General features: G+C 43.4%; 1 protein-coding gene across 5 annotated transcripts in view; it reads left to right on the forward strand.

Moving 5' to 3' along the window:
- Window positions 1–9,588, forward strand: part of MAML3 (mastermind like transcriptional coactivator 3) — a 518,845-nt gene that overhangs the window by 73,784 nt on the left and 435,473 nt on the right. The window lies entirely within an intron of this gene.

A 9,588-nucleotide genomic window follows, 5' to 3' on the forward strand; every position in this document is an offset into this window, starting at 1 on the left:
AATGGCGGATTTTCCCGAAGTAGATGACCGGACCTTTCTTCCAAGGCACCTCTGGGTAGATTTGAACCTCCAACCTTTTGGTTAGCAGCTTAGCATGTTAACCGTTTTCACTACCCGGGAACTCCAGTTGTAATCAATAGCAGGGCCGTTTTCTGTGGACGCAGAGTTAGGCGATGGTGGGACAGTGAAGCACCACAGACAGCTATAGGCTCGATCACAGGGAAGTAGCAGGATGGTCGCACCAGCTCCACTGCTTACTAGCTTCGTAATTTGGGGAGAGTCTTGAAACCTCTCTAGGCCTCAATTTCCGCATCTTTAAGATGGGGTTAGAAATCATTCTTACTTTTTATGGTTGTTGTATAAGATAAATGAGATGATCCTTGTAATGCAGTCATCAGTAGACGCCATTGTATATATGGAGGAGTTTATGTACACAAAGCTAGTGTTTATTTTTTTAGTAGCCAACTTTTTCTGCTGAGTATGTAACATTATAACAACACAAATCATTCCATATGTAAGTTTGGGGTTTCCCACATTTTGCCTGACTGATGACATGGTGCAGATGATTTTGGGGGGAGGGGTTTCCAACACATTTCTCACAGTTTAGGAAGCTAGAAGTCCAAATTCAGAGTGCCAGCTCTAGGGGAAGGGTTTCTGTTGCTGTCAGCTCTGGAGGAAGGTCCTTGTCTTCTTTCAATATCTGTGGGCCTGGCATTCCTTGATCTACATGTGCCTTGGCATCGCTTTTCCCTTGGGTCTAGGAGGTTCTCATTGCAGGGACCCCGGATCCAAAGGATGTGATCTGCTCCCACTTGTTCTTTCTTGGTGGTACCGAGGTGTGTCCCTTTCTGCTTGCTTCTCTCTCCTTTTATCTCTTGTAAGATAAAAGGTGATGCAGGCCACATCCCAGGGAAACTCCATCAGATCAGGGATGTGACTGGAGTAAGGGTATTGCATCCCACCATAATCCTTGTTAACATGACCTAAGCTTGCATCATTAACATAACTGATAGCTCACTCCCAAATGAGACCATAACCACAGGTGTAGAAGCTAGAATTTACAACTCATCACAAAATGGAGGACAACCACACAATACTGGGAACCATGGCCTAGCCAAGTTGACACATTTTTTTTTTTTTTGGGACACAGTTCAATCCATGACATTCTACCCTTTGGCCCCCTAAAATCCACGTCCTTCCCACATATAAAACACTTTTACCCCCCATCATATTGTCCTGAAAGTCTTAAATCCCCCTCAAAAATTAGTTGAATTCTCCATGTATTTTAGTATTGTTTTATTTGCTATACTTTAAAGGAAAAAAAAAAAAAGGAATTTTAGCAAATGTCAAACAAATGCTCAGCCGACCTGGCACGTGGAATTGCATCTACTAATTCAGGCGATTTCACATGCTAGAATCTCATAGCTGACTTGCATTTTTCCTTCATTATTCTTTTGGCCAAGGAACTAAAGGTGTTCTAAACCCGTAATGTCATTTTACTGCCAGTTTATACCAATTTGGAGGTATCAGATATGTTTCTGATAGTAGACATTGAATATCTAGACAAGTGAAGGCACAAAAATTTCTTCCTCACACGTGGGTGGTAAAGGAATGAAATGTAGGGTCTCCTGGCTTCCTGGGCAATATTCTACTTGAGTGTTCCTGAGATTATCTGTTAGCTACATCTGCCCAAAACTTGTGACAGACGGGTTTTCTCTTTCTCAAAGCAAAGAATAGAGCTTAGATTCTGTACCTCCTGATCTTCTAGTAAAATGTTCTTTACTAAGATGTTGTTGTTGTTGGGTGCCATCAAGTTGGTTCTGACTCACAGCGACTGTGTGTACAACAGAACAAAATACTGCCCATTGTTGCAGTCACTGTGTCAGTCCGTCTGGTTGAGGGTCTTCCTCTTTTTACTGACCCTCTACGAAGCATAATGTCCTTCTCCAGGGACTGGTCCCCCCTGATAACATGTCCAAAATAAGTGAGATGTAGTCTTGCCATCCTTGCTTCTCAGGAACATTCTGGCTGTACTTCTTCCGAGACAGATCTTTTCTTCTGGCAGTCCACGGTATATTCATTATTCTTCACCACTCCCATAATGCAAACACATTAATTCTTCTTCTGTCTTTTTTCATTGTCCAGCTTTTGCGTGCATGTAAGGCAATTGAAAATACCATAGCTTGGGTCAGGCACACCTTAATTCTCAAAGTGACATCTTTGCTTTTTTACACTTTGAAAGGGTCTTTTGCAGCAGATTTGCCTGATGCAATATGTCATTTGGTTTCTTGACTGCTGCTTCCATGGACGTTGATTGTGGATCCAAGTAAAATGAAATCCTAAGATGGCAGTCAGTAAATTCAATAATCAGGCAGATAGTATTGAGCACTCACTGTGTGCTACACATATCCTGTGGGATAAAAGCTGGAGTGGTGAGACAGGGGTGCTGTCCTCAATGAGCTGATAGTCTAATTGAGATGATGAGAGATCTCTGAGGCTCCAGGACAGTTGGACTTGTAATACATATTTCTTTAAGATAAGTTCAGTTTCCTTCAACTTCTCTTGACAAATAAGAGACTTTTGGAAAAGTATTGTGTTGGGCAGTGTAGGATGCTGACCCAGAAGTGATTAGGATGATGTTCTGAGCCAAACGTGATTAGGTTACCAGCTGCCGTCTTGCAAACCACACCAAAACTTGGTGACTTAAAACAACCATCACTTAATTATGTACCTATGATTTTGTTGATCGTGACTTCGTGTAGAGCTTAGCTAGGTGATTCTTCTATTCCACATGGCATTAACTGGGGATACTCAGTGGTATTCAGTCAATGGCTGGCCTGGTCTAGAGACCCACCTACTTGGCACCTTGGCCAGAGGTGCCTGGAAAGCTGACTTCCCCTGGGTCCCTCTGCCTCTGCATGGAGACTCAAGGCCTCTCCACATGCTTTCTCCATTAGAGAAGATGGATTTCTTACAGGGAGGCTCAGGGTTCTAAGAGAACAAGGCCAAAGCTGTTGGTCATACTCAATTATAGGCTTAGGAATGGCATAGCGTCATTTCTGAACTCCATTGGTCTAAGGGGAGAGAAAATAGACTTACCTGTAGATGGAAGAAGGATGAAAGAATTTGTGGCCATCTTTAATCTACCACAGATAGTATTCATCTCTGTGGTTTGTTGAGGTTTAAAAAAAATTTTTTTTAATACACTCAAGACTTCATTTCCAGTGCATTTTAGTTTTCTTTTGCAGGAATTTGAAGCACTCTGGGAAGGTCTTCCCCCATTTTTGTCTTATTTTTTTTTTTATCCACAAAGAATTTTCTTCACAAAGACATTTTTCAGTTTCTTCTATCTTCATTCTGTCCTTTCTGTTCAACAAATCATCTGTTTGGTTCTATCTTCTTCATGCAAGGAATGATAAACCTTGAGGGTTATTTTTAAAAACTGAGTAAGGTTTGGTTTCTATCATGGAGGAACTAATGACCCAGTGGAGAGTAACATCATGGGTAGGAATCACTGTAGAACACAGAGCTTAAGTAATGAAGAGATGTAATCAAAGTGTGAATGCAGCACAAGGGAGTCGGCCAGGGAAATCGGGGAGTGTTTCAAAGAGGCAGTGGCACTTGAGCTGAGCCTTGAAGAGAAGGTGGTCTCTGTAGATGAGAGGGGGCTGGAGTTGAGAGGGCATCCCAGGAGGAGGGGCAGGAGGAGTAAACGCAGCAGAACAGATGGTGTGTTCCACAGACAATGACTGGGTGCTTGGAATATGGGGGCTGCTGTGGTTTGGGGGCAGGGGGCAGAAATGGAATATGGTGGGCGGTGAGGCTGAACAGATGGACTGGGGGCACGTGGACTTTGTTCTGTCTGAATGCAGATTTGGACTTTGTTCTGAATGTAATACTCATACAAGAATTTGTGGCATCGAGCACCATGATCAACTTTCTGATTTTGAATGCTAATTTCTAACAACAGGGTTTTGGATGAATTGGAGGAGTAACAGACTGCAGACAGAGAAACCAGTTAGGGGGCAAGAGTCCAGGACAGCAGTAACTGGGCAAATGGAAAGGAAGAGAGAGATTTTGAGAGTGGTGTGTTGAGGGAGGGGAGAGGTTGGTGAAAAAACTTTTTCTCAATGCCTCACACTTGTCCAGATACTCTGCTTATATCCTTTATTGAAATGTATGTCTCTGAAAAACCCATTTCACAGATGAAGTCACTGAGGCTTAGAGACAAGAAGCTTCTAGGCACTGGTTAAGAGCTATGGCTGCTAACCAAAAGGTTAGCAGTTTGAATCCACCAGGCACTCCTTGGAAATCCTATGAAGCAGTTCTACTTTGCTGTAGGGTTGCTATGAGTCGGAATCGACTTGACAACAATGGGTTTGTTTTTTTTTGTTTGGTTTGGTTTGGTTTAGGCATTGGATAGCTAGAAGTGGGTAGGGTTGAGATTCAAAGCTAGGTCTGTTTGGCTACAAAGTATCTACCACTTTCCACTAACCTCATTGCCTCACCTGTTGAGAATAACTGAACATTTCTTACTTGTATGACAGGGTGGATGGTTGTGCCAGGCACAAAAATGCTGAACACAAAATTTTGTTAAGGCTTTTGAGATGTATTTTCAATGAGTTGTTATATGTTTGTATGTGTGTGTTTATCAGTCACATACTTCCAACCAGAATATAGTTTCAAAACACTTAAGGTTTTCTAGTAGTTTCTTATCAACTCTACCAACTTAAATATTGCAGATAAGAGAGTACTCTAAAAGACATAATTCATGTCAGCTTACACGATCCTGTCCCTGTTTTTTGTTCATGAATTATTCCTGGCCTGATAGCTGGTTCTATTGCACATTATAATCTTGAAAACAAAGAATCTGTTGTGGGACCTGTGGAGACCAAGACATCATGGAGAGCTGGGAAGGGATGGGGAGGAAAAGTGAAAAATGAGTCAAAGGTGAGTAAGAGAAACAATGAAACATTCATCTGGGAACTTATCCTGTTTATAGCTGTATTTCAGGACCTGACCCTTCCCTCCAAAATAAGTCACTTTTCCCATTGTACGAGCAAAAAGGCAAGAGGAACAACAATGCATGGCCCTTAAATTCTAATCCTGCCTAACCCCTGGAGTCCAGAGTGTGGGTTGTTCCAACCCTCTGCCTTTGGGTTCCCTCCCAGGTGAACAGCCTGACATGGACCAGTAGCCACAGGACATTTGTGCTTGAGTTCTCAAGACTCGTGGCTGCAGGCTGAGTTTCACTCAAAAATGCAATCCTTGATGCAGATTGCAATGAGATATTGAAAATAATGGCATTTGGAAGACAGGCACCCATTGGACTTCCTTTTCACACGTTTTCAGAGCCCTTGACAAGTCCTGCTGATGACATGCTTCTCTTTTCTGTCACTGAGGCTCCATGCTTAGAACAGAACACACCACATAGTAGGTGCTTAGTAAGTACTCATTGAAAGAGTGAATGCTTACATGGAAGGTGCCACATTCTGTTAGGTGCTTTACATCCATTTCTTCACAGAAACAGTGAAACCTAGTCTTCCATTAAGGAGGTGAGGGAATCAACTCCTAGAGAAGTTAAGTAACCTGCCCAGGACTATGCAGCTTATATGTCACAGAGCTAGATTCAAATCTAGATTTATACAGCTACTCAGTTATACAGGGTGGCTATGAGTTGGACTCTGTTTGATGGCCCAAAACACCACCACCACCAAGCCTTTGCTATTTTAAAGGTATACACTGTTATAGTCTTAATTGGAATATTACTTCACATGTGCCAAATAGAATTTCCCCCAATTTGGCCCCTGACTCTGAAAATGTGAGAACACTTAAGAATGGCTTGGGCCAAGTACATAGTAGGTGTTCAGTAAATGTTTGTTGACTAAATGAATGACTAAAAGTTTAGTTCCCTCTAGTCTACCACTTAGTTGGTATGATTCTGGAGGGGGGAAAAAAAAAAAAAAGAATGAAAGATTGGAAAGTTTTTAGCTTTAAATAAAAATGTTATTTTCAAGACAAGGTTCTTGATAAATATAGGTAAGCAAAATGCCAGACCAATCCATGACAGTTGGTTAATGCTCCCTCTGCCTGTTCGGGAACGTTCGGTGCCAACACAATATTGGGAATGCTACGGTAACTTCTCCCACCTTGGTAGAAATGTTCATTTCCGTCTTGTCACCAGGAAAGAAAGAAACAATGAGCTACGAGATCCAATTGTGAAATTTCCAGTTTTGCAGGAATGGTCAGATAAGAGGCCAAACTTCAGCTTCTTTCCCATCATTCTGTCTACTTAACTCTTAGATGTTATTCATCAGATTAACCAGTTTCTTTTTTTCTGGCCACGTTTCACCCTTTCTTTCCTCTCAGTACACTCCTTATTGCAGTACCCTATTTTTGAGTTTCTTCTTTAACACTTTTCTAATCCAACAGCTTTATCTTTTAATCCCATTTCCAGACTCCTATCTTTTGTGAAAGTTAACCAGGTGTCTGTCACCTTCCTCTTCCTTAGACTCACCTGGGTTAAATATGCTGAACCACTAAGGAAATGACAACCATGTAATGAATTCAACAAAATTTATCCTAATTCTTTTCCTTTATCTAAGTTGTTGTTGTTAGGTGCCATCGAGTTGGCGTCTGACTCATGGCAACCCCATACACAGTGAGATTTGACCCTTGTGATCCATAGGGTTTTTATTGGCTGATTTTGCCGAAGTCGATTGCAAGGCCTTTTGTCCTAGTCCATCTCAGTCTGCAGGTGCCACTAAAACCTGTTTAGCATGATAGCAACATACTAGACTCTGCTGACAGATGGATGGTGACTGCATTTGAGGTGCAGTGGCCGGGAATTGAACCTGTGTCTCCCACATGGAAGGCAAGAACTCTACCACAAAACCATCAACTGCCCCTCATCTAAGTTCCTTCGGTACATTTGAGGGGTGTGAGGTAAGGTGGTGAAAGGTGGAGGGAGAGACAGAGAAGAAAGGGTCAAGACCGAAATAAGATTGTTTCACAGGTAGAACCTGCCTTGAAATAGATCCATCTCTTGTGCTCTTGACCTGAATTTAAATCTTAGTCCATCAGTGTTTCTCATGGATGAGGTGTGGGACCTGCTGTATTTGGTAGTTTTTTGGCAGATAGGATTTCCTGTTTCACTGTGTTTTAAAATAAAATTGCATGCACAAACAAAACCTCCTGGGTCTCGTCTCGTTTTGGTTGTGTGCCCTGTTGGGTAAGGTCTGTGGTGGTGGCTACTTGACAGTTCCACGTTCAGTGAAGCTGAGCAACGGCTCATTTGTTCTCAGCCGTAAAATGTCCAGATACACAAAAGCTACTCCAGTAAGTGCTAAAACCTTTTTTTTTTTTTAAACCTTTTTGATAGGCATCTCTCTTAAAATAGTCTACATTTCCTTTTTTTCTTAGGTAGACAGTATTGGGCAAAATTCAACTCTCTGTTGTTATCTCAGTCATCCTGAGGGTAAATATTGTACCATTATTGTGCGGCGGTATCATTAGGGTCTGTTAATTTGTGTGGAACTCGTTGTTCCTGAACATGAAATGTCCCTGAACGTGAAATGTCCCCAGACAGCTGTGTACTTTGTGTTCTTTTAAAGTCTGTCTGTCTCCTCTTCTGCACACGGTTCGCACTTGTGCGGCTACCACCATGTCCGTCCCTAGGGGCCTCTTTCCACCTTATGTCTTCGTACATTTTACGTTCAGCTAGCTGTGAGTGGGGAATGAGATTGCTTTAAATCAGCAGCAGATTTAAAGCAAGAACAAATAGGATCTGAACACAGGCCAGTTGACCCCTTCCATGACTTGTCTTTTTCTTTGAGCGCTAGTGCATGGCCTTTCTGATAGGTATTTTGACTTCTTAGAAGCCTGTTTGACTGAGGTTCCAGACAGGACTCTGGTTAGTAAGGTTTCAAGATAAGTGAGCTGTCATCCTGTGACTCATCGTGTACTGTTTTAAGCAGCTACATGGTCCCGGAGAATAAAGAGATGTCAAATCATCTCGCGTTTCCTGTCATGGTTGACGTCATTGTCATCGTCATTGTCTTCAGCTCCATCACATTATTAAGTACCCTGAGGTAAAAGTACATAAGTTGTGAGACAAAATGTGTTACAGAGACCCAATCCTTGGCGCCTAGGAGTCCGCCTTCTTTAAATAGATAATTCCTAAATTGATCTAACCCAGACTACTGAGGTATTGACTGCCCTGTGGTAAATAAGAGATGGCTTTCGCTAGTAAGCTGAAAGTATAAATGCAATGCCCCAGTTGCCCAGAACCTACTGTGTGTAACAGGTGCCCACTGTGTGTGACTGAGTGTTGAGACTACAAAGAGAAATATTACACAGTCCCTGCCCTTAAGGAGCTTGATGCAGTGACAGAAATGTGTGTATCATTATGAGAACCCAGAGGAGTGCCACTTAGTATCATCTGGAGGTGGAGGAGGGTGCCAAAAAAGAAGATGCCTGAGCAAAGTCATAGTTGTTAGTTGGGTGAAGGGGTGGGAAGACCCATTCTGAGGGAAGGGTGGAGCCTGAGCAAAAGTGTGGAGGCAGGAAGCTTCCTGGTGGGATGGGTGTTGTGTGCAGATTGGTTCTGCAGGGAGGGACTCCAGTGACGGTTGACACGCTGGCTCTGTCATGCCGAGGGGCTTGGATGGCAGGCAGAGGGGCACTGAAGGGCACAGTTTGATTTATGTATTTGTTCCCTCCTGGGGGGTGTGGTTGCACAAAGAGTTTGCTTAGCTACCAACCAAAAGGTTGGTGGCACCACAGAAGAAGGGCCTGGTGATCCACTTCCTTAAGATTAGAGCCATTGCAAACCCTGTGGGGTACAGTTCTCCTCTGATACACATGGGGTTACCATGAGCCGAATTGACTGGAAAGCAGTGGGTTTTGTTTTGGTTTGGGGGGTGCAGGCAGTAAGAAGAATGGATTTGGGCTTGAACTGGGGGTGTGGTTTTATCTGTGTCTTGGGAGCTGAATTTGAGAGGAGTGTGTGAAGTAAAATTCACAAGGCTGGGTGTTGGACGCAGGAGATGAGGAGAGGGAGCCCGTAAAGCCTACCCTTCCGCCCCCAGCACAGAATGTAGGAGGGTATTGCAAATCGAAGGGTCACATTAGAGAGGAGGAACTGGTTCAGCTTTGGATATGTAGGTTTTGCATGACTGTAGAGATGTCCTGGGAAGCACTAGGTGTCCAGGCTTAGCTCTCCGTAAGGTCTCCGAGAACTGGGCTTGGCGGTTGCACTGATTTGCCCTGTGAAAGATGGGTGGAGTGACTAGAATTGCAGGGTATGGGAAGGTTGGGAGCAAAGGTCCATTCAGTCACAATTGAATCTGACATAAAAAAGGACAGAAAAGTGGGTTGCACTCCTACTGCAGCATGCCTTGTTTGAGAAAGAGGCGGGGCTCCTGATTGAGGCCCTGGGCCAAGGCAGCCCTTGGGGCAGTCGGTAGCAGCAGCCCAGGCTAAGAAGAGGCAGCTTCTCTGCAGACTTGGGCTCAGATCCGCCCTGCTGATTGGCCTGGGTTTTGTTCTTGGCCATCAGTTGCAGGCTTCCAAACCTCCACAGTGCTG

This window comes from Loxodonta africana, chromosome 5, assembly GCF_030014295.1.
Source record: "Loxodonta africana isolate mLoxAfr1 chromosome 5, mLoxAfr1.hap2, whole genome shotgun sequence".
Classification (NCBI taxonomy): Eukaryota; Metazoa; Chordata; class Mammalia; order Proboscidea; family Elephantidae; genus Loxodonta; species Loxodonta africana.